This window comes from Schistocerca gregaria, chromosome 3 (genome assembly GCF_023897955.1).
Source record: "Schistocerca gregaria isolate iqSchGreg1 chromosome 3, iqSchGreg1.2, whole genome shotgun sequence".
In the NCBI taxonomy this organism is placed as follows: Eukaryota; Metazoa; Arthropoda; class Insecta; order Orthoptera; family Acrididae; genus Schistocerca; species Schistocerca gregaria.
In genome coordinates, this window is record NC_064922.1 from 933,454,353 (window position 1) to 933,466,960 (window position 12,608).

At 42.5% G+C, this 12,608-nt stretch overlaps 1 protein-coding gene across 1 annotated transcript in view; it reads right to left on the reverse strand.

Moving 5' to 3' along the window:
• The window catches only part of LOC126355711 (uncharacterized), a 55,600-nt gene that overhangs the window by 24,352 nt on the left and 18,640 nt on the right, over nt 1–12,608 (reverse strand). The gene's annotated exons all lie outside the window — the stretch shown is intronic.

Here is a 12,608-nt window from a genome sequence, read left to right on the forward strand (position 1 = left end):
GCCGCATATTTCGTTCGGGCCCTGCCCCCGCTGGACACTCATTAGTCCGCTTCGAGATTAATACCGGCTGCGTGCCTCTCGATACTCAAGTGTCCGCAAATTGCCGGCGATGCATCATCGCCCGCGCACTCCTGCAACACGCCAACTTCTTCGCGTGACTTTTTTTCCTCACTTTTTTATCGTGCTCTACATTCAGAGCAACGAACAGACTGGTCCTCATCGTACCGACAAATTCACCACTAAGAGATCTAAATTGTAGATGACTTCCTTCCTCGTCACGCGAGGAACGAATTAGAATATGATTAAATCCCTTCTGGACACAGTGTTGCGCTATAACGTAAAATTTTAAAAAAGACGTTAATTACAGTAAGCTCCCGGGTTAATGCGGATTCGGGACTGGACAGATAACCGAAACACAGGGAGAACAAATAATACGCGTGATATTTTCACTCTGCAACGGAGTGTGCGCTGATATGAAACTTCCTGATAGATTAAAACTGTGTGCCGGACCGAGACTCGAACTCGGGACCTTTGCCTTTCGCAGCAGTTCTTCAGTATTTATCGTTGCGTTTCGTCTAGGCGGATGTCACAAGACATCCGTTTAAGTCGATCGTTGATTCCTTTGCTCAGTTTTTTTTACAGAGGGCGAGCAGCCCTCTGACCGAACACGCTGAGCTACCGTGCCGGCTCCCATCTGAGCTACCCAATCACGACTCACGCCCCGTCCTCGCAGCTTTACTTCCGCCAGTACCTTCTCTCCTAGCTGTGAGGGCAGCGCGTGAGTCGTGCTTGGGTAGCTCAGATGGTAGAGCACTTGCCTGCGAAAGGCAAGCCGGCCGCGGTGGTCTCGCGGTTCTAGGCGCGCAGTCCGGAACCGTGCGACTGCTACGGTCGCAGGTTCGAATCCTGCCTCGGGCATGGATGTGTGTGATGTCCATAGGTTAGTTAGGTTTAAGTAGTTCTAAGTTCTAGGGGACTAATGACCACAGCAGTTGAGTCCCATAGTGCTCAGAGCCATTTGAACCATTTTTTGCGAAAGGCAAAGGTCCTGAGTACAAGTCTGGATCCGGAAGACAGTTTTAATCTGCCAGGAAGTTTCAAATAATACGTGTTTTCACCAGAAAATGGTATTTACTGCTTTTATAACACATGTTACGTGTCATACATTTTCAAAGCATTCTGCATTACTTTGCGTTAGTCACCGGAAACAACAGATTGTAAATTAGCAACATTACGACTTTCGAATAATTTGTAAATTTAGAGAAAGCTTCTGACATTGTTGAATGCAATAAACTCTTTGAAATATTGAAAGTAACAGGAATAAAATACAGGGAGCGAAAGGTTATTTACAATTTATTAAAAAGTCAGATATTCGAGTCAAAGGACATGAAATGGAAGCAGTTGTTCAGATTGGAGTGAGGCAAGATTGTAGCAAATATCAGTAAAGGAAATCAAAGAGAAATTTGAAGACGGAATTAAAGTCATGGAGAAGAAATAAAAACTTTGAGGTTTTCCTGGTGACAATGTAATACTGTGTAAGACAGCAAGGGCTTGGAAGAACAGCTGAACTGGAAGGATGGTGTCTTGAAAGGCGTTTACAAGGTCAACATCAACAAAAGTTAAACAAGGATAACAGGGTGTAATCGAATTAAATCAAGAGACATCTTGAATAATAACCGCTTAGCTGTTCTAGTTTACAAATAATCTTGAATAATAATGCCTTGGGTGCTCTAATAATTTAGAGCAGGTAACTTTTGTCGATGTTCATCTTGTAAACGCTTTTCATGACACTATCTTTGCAACTTAACTGCTCTTCCAAGCCCATGCTGTCTTGGACATAATTACACTGTCACCAGAAAAAAGTCAAATTTTTTACGTCTTCTGCATGAAATAAAAGTACTAAGTGAGTTTTGTAATTTGGCAGTAAGGTGACTGACTATGGGCGAGGTAGTGACGATATGAAATGAAGCAGGCTACACCACCAAAACCATTTATGAAAAAGAGGAATTTGTTAACATATAATATGAAAATAATTGTTAGAAACGTGTCTGAGGGAATCTGTTAGAAGTTCAGCATTTTAAGAAAGCGAAAAGGGGACGATAATCAGCTCTAACTAGAAAAGAACAGAAGCTTTTGAAATTTAGTGCTTCTCGCGAGTGCTGAATACTAGATGTGTATATCGAGTAATGTGGAGATGTTGTTGTTGTTATTGTCGACTTCAGTCCAGAGACTGGTTTGATGCAGCTCTCCCGGCTACTCCATCTTGTGCAAGCTTCATCATCTCCCAGTACCTACTGCAATCTACAACATTCTGAATTTGCTTAGTGTATTCACCTCTTGGTCTCCCTCTACGATTTTTACTCTCCACGCTGCCCTCCAGTACTAAATTGATGATTCCTTCATGCCTCAGAAAATGTCCCAACAAGCGATCCCTTCTTCTAGTCAAGATGTGCCACAAATTTCTCTTCTCCCCAAGTCTGTTCAATACCTCCTCGTTAGTTATGTGATCTACCCATCTAATCTTCAGCATTCTCCTGTAGCGCCAAATTTCGAAAACTTCTATTCTTTTCTTGTCTAAACTATTCTTCGTCCATGTTTCACTTCCATTCATGGCTACACACCATACAAATATTTTCAGAAACGATTTCCTCACGCTTAAATCTGTACTCGATGTTGACAAATTTCTCTTCTTCAGAAACTCTTTCCTCCCCATTTCCAGTCTATCCAGTCTACATTTTATATCCTCTGTACTTCGCCAATCATCAGTTATTTTGCTCCCCAAATAGCAAAACTCCCTTACTACTTTAAGTGTCTCATTTCCTAGTCTAATTCCCACAGCATCACGCGACTTAATTCGACTGCATGTGGAGGTACTGAAAGTAAGTGGGGAAAAGAGGAATTTGTGACACAACTTCATCAAAAGGAGAGAGAGGTTCCTAGGACACATCCTGAGGCATGAAGAAATAGTGAGTTTGATAATACAGCTAAGAAAATTGTAGGGGGAAACTAAGAAATGAGTACAATAAACTTTTTCAGTTGGATGAAGGCTACCTTGGAGAGCTACATCAAACCAGTCTACGAACCTGAGAACCACAGTGCCAACAAGCTCCTATGGAAAGGGCTAAGCGGCCATAAAGGCCTGAAATCGCCCACGATAAGGATAGAATCCTCGCATATACCTGAAGATGAAGTGGGAAACAACGGAAAAATATTTCGAGGATCTTCGGCGTTGAAATGTGAATTATATCCTCAACAGTGTATGTACACGACAATTTTCGGTTTAATTATCACAGAATACGTCAGGCTTTGGTTATTTATTCATTTATTTCAAAAATCACCGGATTTCTGCATACCGGGTAATCTACACCCTGATAATCAGGAGCTTTGTGAAAAAAAAGTGTTAGACCCCGCAAGTTGGATTTTTGGAATATTTGTGCTATTTTGAATGGTGGACCAGACTTTATTTTTATCGAGTGCAAGGATAGGTAACGCCATAACGTCTGATGGGAGACTCGCTGTTGACCTGAAATTTCATCTGCTGAAGTCGAGCCGCGCGGTGTAGCTGTGCGGTCTGAGGCGCCTTGTCACGGTTCGCGCGGCTGGCCCCGTCGGAGGTTCGAGTCCTCCCTCGGGCGCGGGTGTGTGTGTCGTCCTCGGCGTAAGTTAGTTTGAGTTAGATTAAGTACTGTGTTAAGTCTAGGGACCGATGACCTCAGCAGTTTGGTCGCATTGTCCTTACCACAAACTTCAATTTGCTGAAGCCGAACGTTATAATTACATTTCATTGACGAAGCACGTCAATGAAATGTAACGTCACGACCGTAACCAGTTTTTACTACAACAGTTTTGTCGTATTCTTGATAGGTTTCACGAATTACAAATATTTGTCTTAATTACTGAAACTAACTTTGTGGAATCTTCTGTGGACTATTTCCAGAACATTAATTAAGTCAAATAAAGTTTTTAATTCATTGGCTTTCGGGACGTGCCCATACAGCCATTTCAGGACAACACAGTCCCCGTGCGGAGAAAAATCTCTAGCCCAGCCGGGAATCGAACCCAGACCTCTTCAGTCGGCAATCTGTCTCGCTGGTTGTGCAGCTACCGAGGCGAAAAATTCGAGAGTCATGTGACAGTCATCGCGTCCTCCCGCTTTTGATACGGTGTGAAACGTTCAGCACAAAGCAATTTGACACATCCTACATAAGATGTTTGTTATAGTTTCCTTGTTTCTCCTAGAACATCCTGTGTTCTTCCTCCTTGTTTCCCCTTCCTCTGACAGGTGACCCTAAAAGTTCACAGGTTCGTACGCGGCACTTGGATTTGCAGCATCTCTCTTTTCCTAGACAATGGCATCTTTCTTTCGCAGTGCAATTTATTTTTCCGAGACATCAAGCAACCCGAGGATTGACAGTGAAACTTGCAGACAGCACAAACCTACAGATGCAATATCAAATTATGAGAATTCTGCAAAACATTATCAGGCGTCCCTTCATCACTTGGTTACACATGTGACACGCATTGGTTCTCTCATAACCTATCGTGGCGTTAAACAACAAGAATCACAATTATCGATCGCTTATACTTCAAACATTAATGTTACTCGTAGGTCTAACTGGACTTATAACTGCGAAGTAATTGTTATTGCGGTTATCCGTAAGTTAACCCTTTTATTTATTTATTTACACGTCAAGTTCGGTAGGACCAAATTGAGGAGCATATCTCCAAGGTCATTGAACGTGTCAGCACATGAAATTACATCATAAAAGTAATAACAGATAAAAATAAATGTTCATGAACCTGAAAAAAGGTAGTCGATAAGTTTAAGTAAACGCTATCAGCAGTACAATAGTAATCAGCTTAATTTATCAAGGAACTCCTCGACAGAGTAGAAGGAGTGACCCTTGTGGAAACTCTTCAGTTTCGATTTGAAAGCGCCTGGATTACTGCTAATATTTTTGAGTTCGAGTGGCAGCTTATTGAAAATGGATGCAGCAGTATACTGCACACCTTTTTGCACGAGAGTTAAGGAAGTCCGATCGAGATGCAGGTTTGATTTGTGCCTAGTATTAACCGTGTGAAACCTGCTTATTCTTGGAAATAAACTAATATTGGTAACATGAAACGACAATGAGGGATATATATACTGAGAGGCCAGTATTAAAGTACTCAGACTCGGTGAACAGATGTGGCAAGAGGTTCGTGAACTCACACGAGTTATTGCCCGAACCGCCCGCTTCTGAGCCAAAAATGTCCTTTTAGAACGGGAAGAGTTACCCCAAAATATAATACCATACGACATGTTGATGATGAAGTCCCATACTCCTTGACAAAGCTTAGGGAAGGATGTGGGAGACCCGCACCGCTGTACTAGGCAAGGTCCTAGTGGAGGTTGTAACCTCCCTCCAGTTTCACACCGAACTATATTATTCGCATACGCTGCAGGCGAAGTTATATTTTAATTGTTTTTAGCATAATATGTATCTTTCCTCCTTGTCATGAGACTCATTGTTATCCACTTCCGTTATTGTGAAAACTACTAAATGATAAAATCTCCTTTCTTAGATGCTGGAATTTATTAATTAAATCACTCAATTTACAAACATTTATGAACGTCAAACACTGTGTGCCATTCTGCCACTCATCTACGGCATCGCTACCGAGCAACCTCTCTCTCTAGCCTCTCACACCCGACTTCCACCCACGGACTCTTAACACTCGACTACTGCTTACCCGCTCGCACATTGCTTAAACCATGTATGATCTCTGCATAGTGCATAATCGATACTACGTAGGGGTACTGTACCCTCACAAGGTGGTTTGCCATTGCCTTCCTCCGACCGTAATGGGGATTAATGATGATGATGAAGACGACACAACAACACCCTGTCATCCCGAGGCAGGTGAAAAATACCTGACTTCGCCGGGACGGGAACCCGGGACCCCGTGCTCGGGAAGCGAGAACGCTACGACGAAACCACGAGCTGCTGACACTATACGAAGTAAGCGAATGAAAATAAGCAAAGTAGACTAATTTTCGTGTCGAACAATCACTCACTTCTGATACCGTTCGAATAGTAAAAATGGCCGTATCAAGTCTTTGACCAAGATCCTGAACGTAGGCCTTCCACGACAGCTTACTATCTATATGAGCACCTAGAAATCCGAACTGTTCAGTTTCACTAACCACATGCCCGTTCTGTGAAATTAAAACGTCACATGATGTCTTGCGAACCATGGATGAAGGGTATCAGACGGATGCCATATTCCTTGACTTCCGGAAAGCGTTTGACTCGCTGCCCCACTGCAGACTCCTAAGGTGCGAGCATATGGGATTGATTCCCAAGCATGTGAGTGGCTCGAAAGCTTCTTAAGTAATAGAACCCAGTACGTTGTCCTCGATGGTGAGTGTTCATCGGAGGTGAGGGTATCATCTGGAGTGCCCCAGGGAAGTGTGGTAGGTCCGCTGTTGTTTTCTATCTACATAAATGGTCTTTTGGATAGGGTGGGTAGCAAATGTGCGGCTGTTTGCTGATGATGCTGTGGTGTACAGGAAGGTGTCGTCGTTGAGTGACTGTAGGAGGATACAAGATGTCTTGGACAGGATTTGTAATTGGTGTAAAGAATGGCAGCTAACTCTAAATATAGATAAATGTAAATTAATGCAGATGAATAGGAAAAAGAATCGCGTAATGTTTGAATACTCCATTAGTAGTGTTGCGCTTGACACAGTCACCTCGATTAAATATTTGGGCGTAACATTGCAGAGCGATATGAAGTGGGAAAAGCATGTAATGGCGGTTGTGGGGAAGGCGGATAGTCGTCTTCGGTTCACTGGTAGAATTTTGGGAAGATGTGGTTCATCTATGAAGTAGACCGCTTATATATATATATATATATATATATATATATATATATATATATATATATATAAAGGGAATTTAAATAAAAAGCAATAAATCAGTTTATATTTGGACATTTCTCTTAACATTGATCATTGTTCCGTTAAAATTTCAGCTTATTAAACTTGATTTATAACTAATCTGGTGCCTTATTTAGGATTGTGAAAATGTAAGTTTGTAATCTTACGAAACACATCAAATATGGAGCCAAGATTGGGAGACTGCATACAAAGCTGCATTCATAAAATAACACACGAAGAACGTTGAAACATATGCAAGAGGAAATTAACCACAACCAACCGATTAAATTTTCACCCATAGAAGTTACGTTCGTAGCGCAATCCTGTCCGTCATGAAATTACCACACACTGGTATACTAAATTCATACTAACTCTCTGTAAAATCTTCCCGAAAAGAATAGCTCAGAGCTACTTTGATGATTACATCACATGCTTCACATGGTCAACTTGGTTTACACAAAGAGTGTAACTCCACAATAATTTTGATAATTAAAATAAATTACATCGAAACGCAATTTACAAAAGAAAAACCTTGAAATAGTTACTATCGTCTTACTATTAACGTGGTGGGTCAAACAATTGTATAAGCACGTGGTACTGGTCTCACAAAGAAAAGCTGCTATATTGAAAAATATTGTCAAGACGAGACATTATAATCTGACGCACATTCGCATTTAAGATTGATGATCTTAGAGTTACGGGTCATCAACACGTGGTTCCACTTTACTCACAAAGTAGTGACAAAGCAACTACTGGAACATATTCTGAACTTTACACTCGAATTACACTGCGTTACGATTTAAGATAACATTACATATTTTAGATCTAAACATGAAATAAAGGTGATTAAATTTTCAGTTAGGCTGAATTTAAGAAATCCATTGTCCTACGGACTTAGCAGACACGCGCTTAGGCGGAGATCTTACCACTTCAGACGCTCGCCACGGACAGACTGACCTGCGCTCCTGCCGAGCGTGTTTCCCAAATACAAACGGAAGTGATCATAGAGGCAGCTCCCTATAGCAACATGACAAGGGACGGACAGGACAATACTAAGAATAGAAACCTCTCTGCTTTTAGAAAGCGTAGCTACCTGTTCCGACGTTGGTCCTACTGTTCTCTAGCAGACAGGCTTGTCTGCTACCATCAAGCATGCAAGTAGAAATACATTTGCTCATTCATCCTTTCACACACAAGGAAAGGGGGATGACAGTATCTTGTCATATACAGTATATAAAAGAAAGCGAGTGTAGGTTCCGTATGAGATTGTGTGACATGAATTACATATAAGCTGTGTTTTAAAGTGTAGTAGTGTGACAGATCGTTCTTGTTTATGTGTAAAAGTAACACGATTCACTGCTCAGTCTTCTCCCAGATAGTCAGAAACACCACAGTAAATCTAGAAGTGGAATGTATGCCGTAAAAGACAACAGATTTAAGAAATTAACATGAAAGGAATCCAACAGAGATCTTTCAACTGGTAGGTTTGACCATCACGCGAGTGTTACGGAGTCTATAGAGGAAAGGAAGCGTTCTTTTCGTGAATCCGTACTGAGGAAATTTATAGAACCAACATTTGAGGCTGACTGCAGTACAATTTTACTGCCGCCAACTTATATTTCGCGGAATGGCCACAAAGATAAGATAAGAGAGATTAGGACTCGTGCAGGGGCTTATAGGCAGTCAATTTTCCCTCGTTCTGTTTGGGAGTGTAACAGGGAGAGAAGATGCTAGTTGTGGTAAGAGGTACCCTCCGCCACGCACCGTATTGTGAATTGCGGAGTATGTATGTAGATGTAGATGAATTGTGTGTTAAAAACTGTAAAAACGGAGTCTCACTTTGATTTAGCGTTAGTTTATTTTCTGCAAGCCATGAACTTAGGTCATGTACTATTTGAAACCGAGCCAGTGTTGCAAACAACATTCTTTACTACTAAGCTAGTGGTTGTCTGCATCTGCGAAACGTCAGTCCAAATCCGCACGGCGCTCTCTGTACCTCCATACCCGTACACAGGGTTTCTGCTAGAGATGGGTAGTTCGCGAACGAATGGGTGCAAAGGGAAAGGTTCACCAAGATGAACGAATGGACCGAGGAACGAATTCCAAGGAACGATCGGTTCATAGTTCACTTCGGTCGCGGCGGTCTACTTATAGTTCCTGGGAACGAGGAGCGATCGGTTCAAAGTTCACTAGTTCACTTCAGTCGCGCTGGTCGCTTGGGCAGTTCTCGTTCGAGCCTCGGTGGCGTGCTCGCCTCAGTCTCGGTCTCCCTCGGTCGCACTCGTCGTTCTTCGCATGGCCACCTGTCTCAGCTCCACTGCCGACTGCTCCTAGTTAGTTCAGTACACAGTTGTTCGTTTCGTTCACTGCGCTCGCCCATTTTACATGTCTTGCAAACTGTTCTTGCACTTGCTTCTGGCTATTCAGCGTCCACGACCGGTAATCAAAAAGTGTCTTATAGTTACGTGAATTACATAAAAATTACGTTGTATGTAATAGGTGCATCTTTTCCGGTAACAAAAGGGCATATCAGCTCACTTCATTATATCTATGAACAGCAGAAGATATACTTATAACAAGGCAAGATTTTTTTGTTATTCATATATTTTTGGTTTCATCGACTTGATTTAGCAGCTAACTTTCAGTAATTTGCTTAATTTTTAGGGTAGGAAAATTCATATAAAACGATTTTCTTGTATCTTTCATGTACAAAACATTAAATTTAGGAAGGCTCTAATTATTTTTAAGTTTGGTTGTTCCCAATTTGCATTACCTGCTAGTTTGGTTTCTTTGAAAAAGAAATGGGTTGTGGGTCATTTTGGCTCAGCAGGAAAAGCGGTGCCTCTTCATTTGAAAAGAAATAGATTGACGTAAATTAGTATTTACTTATTATCTCAAAAACATTTGTTCAGAAGGAGCTTTCAAACCAAAAAGTTTATTACTGCGAACTTCATTATTATTATTATTATTATTATTATTATTATTATTATTATTATTTGCTGCATTAACTTTAATAATGCACCATAAAAAAGCTAATTTTTACTAAGCGTGTGACGCAAGTATGAGAAAACCACATTTTACTTTATGCTTCCAAAAAAATGGTTCAAATGGCTCTGAGCACATTGTGACTTAAATTCTAAGGTCATCAGTTCCCTAGAACTTAGAACCACTTAAACCTATCTAACCTAAGGACAGCACACACGTCCACGTCCGAGGCAGGATTCGAACCTGCTACCGTAGTGGTCGCGCTGTTCCAGACTGTAGCGCCTAGAACCGCTAGGCCAGTCCAGCCGGCTTTTATGCTTCCATGAAGTCTCTACTTCGCCTACGAACTCAGAGACAACGTGAAGTATATGTAAGGTGTAAACAATTATTGTTTACGACGTAGCATAGCTATGTAGTGGAAGTCGAAACGAAGAATTTTATACAAGACACTTGTGGCCTATTAGGTTGGGAAACAGCCACCAACAGGTTGACAAGACTACATGAGCTATAGTATGAAGGCTTTCACGACCGGATGACATATCTTCTGGTAAATCTTGCGGGATGTAAGGTCGTGGCCCATGAAACTCTTCAGCTCCGAACGTTTCGTCCAGATCTGCTCTGGACATCTTCAGAGGGGTGTTTCTCCTCCGGTGAGTCTTTTAATCGGAAAGAAGAGACCATGAAACTTAGTGATATTTGGACAGTAGCACTACAGAATTGCTCGACAGTTTTATCTGTGACGAGATTACGATCGATACTTAAGTTTTATCTCTGACAAAGATTATCTCTGCAGATCACGTGTAACTCTGGCCACGCCCCCTTTCTACGATATATAAGTCGCTCTCAGACGTCCGACCTGTCAGTCGGCAAGACTCACCGGAGGAGAAACACCGCTCTGAAGATGTCCAGCGCAGCTCTGGACGAAACGCTAGGAGCTGAAGGGTTTCATGGACCAGGACCTTACATCCCGGAAGGTTTACCAGAAGATACATGAGCTATAGCCAATGCGCGTCGCGTGAGATTTTCATGTTCATGTTCTCTTCTCTGTCTCTCTACACATCGTCATCGATTGTTTCGCCATTGTTACTTGCATTGCCTTGTTATTTCTTAACTGCCTAATTATTACGTGTTTGTTGTATCTGCTCTTGACGGGCAACACATCGTCCTTAACTGGCGAACAGTCTGTACTTGGGGCCACACTATATTGTGTCCCTGTGATCAGCCACAGAACGCAGCAGTTGGCTAAACGAGAGGTTCTGCACAATCACAGAAATTACTTCTAAAAGTGTGTAAGAAATCTGTAATGAATAAAAACTCTATATTCCAGGTGGGAGGCAAGTGCCCCCTCTTGGTGCCCTCCATCTTTCAGTTTCTCATGAGGACCATATAACAAGCACAAGTGAACGGTGAACGAGTAAAAATGAACGGTTCCAAAAAAACAACGATGACCAGTGAACTAGTTCCCAAGGATGAACGAGTTTGCCCATCTCTGCGCTGTACCTCCTTGCCCGTACGCAGGGCTTCTGCCTACCTGCGGGGAACCCCCGTTCAGCTACCCGAGCATGCGCAGTGGACCCACCCGTGCTCGCCACCCGCTGCACTGCCGATGGCTATCAGGGAGCGGCTCGCCAGATGGTCGCTGGTGGAAGCAGTCCGGTGCTTCCTGCAGAGCACACCAGTGCCGCCAACCTGCCGGGCTCGGCAATTAAAATCGGCAGCCGGGGGCGATGCGTTTAACGGCGTAGCCTGGCTGGCCGACCGCCGCTTGTATCGCCCTCCCGCTGGCCTGGGATGCTGACGTTTACAGCCTGCCGGTCAGAAATCTGTAGCCTCCTACACGTTGCTAATGGCGTCGGGACACAGGCGCAAAGTCTGGCTATATCCGCAAACCCGTCCTTCGCGTTTCAACCTGCTATCGCCAGCTGCCTATTCCAGGAATCCATTACATTGAGTCTGGGGAGTCTGATTCCGTATTCATGGGCGCCTAAATACCAGGAATGTTCGACGGTTATCGATATTTGCCAAATGTCGAAGTCGAGACATTAAGCTGACTTACTTGTCAATCTGGTTCCAAAAAATCGATTTTTTGTTTTTTGTCTTAAATCGATTTTTAGAGTGTTTTGAACAAGACTTCGGTTAAAAGAACTGAATTGGACATAAGGAAGTTGTTTAAAAATCAACCTGAAAATCTCTCGGAGTTTGCCGACACCCATGATTCCGCTGTTTGCGCACGTGACTGTTGTCGTTAGACCCCTGTTCGAGAAACATACACTATACAACTGTTACTCAACTTGACGGTCCTGTTAGAAAAATACGGTACGCGATGCTTTTATGTTTCCCTTGTACGTATTTGGTTTTCGAGCGTAGTTTGTAATATGAAATAATCTGTAGTTTGGGTTGCTGCTATTTTGTCATCCTCGCTATTTATCACGCATGTAGTTTGCTTTAATGTGGGGTAATTAGCAGGTGTGAAGTTGTGGAGTTGCTAGGAAAATATCCTGGGTGTAATTCGAGACAATCACTGTTGGCGACGGATTCCATGAGCATTGCCGAAGCTGAATAGTGGGGACTTGGGGCAACTAAAGGCGCCAGAATGATGAGAAGAAATAAGGAAGGGAAGAGAGAAGTTGACAAACATGTAAATCAAAAGATTGTCCGACTGGTGTGTATTAGCAACAACAGAGATGAGACGTATATCAAA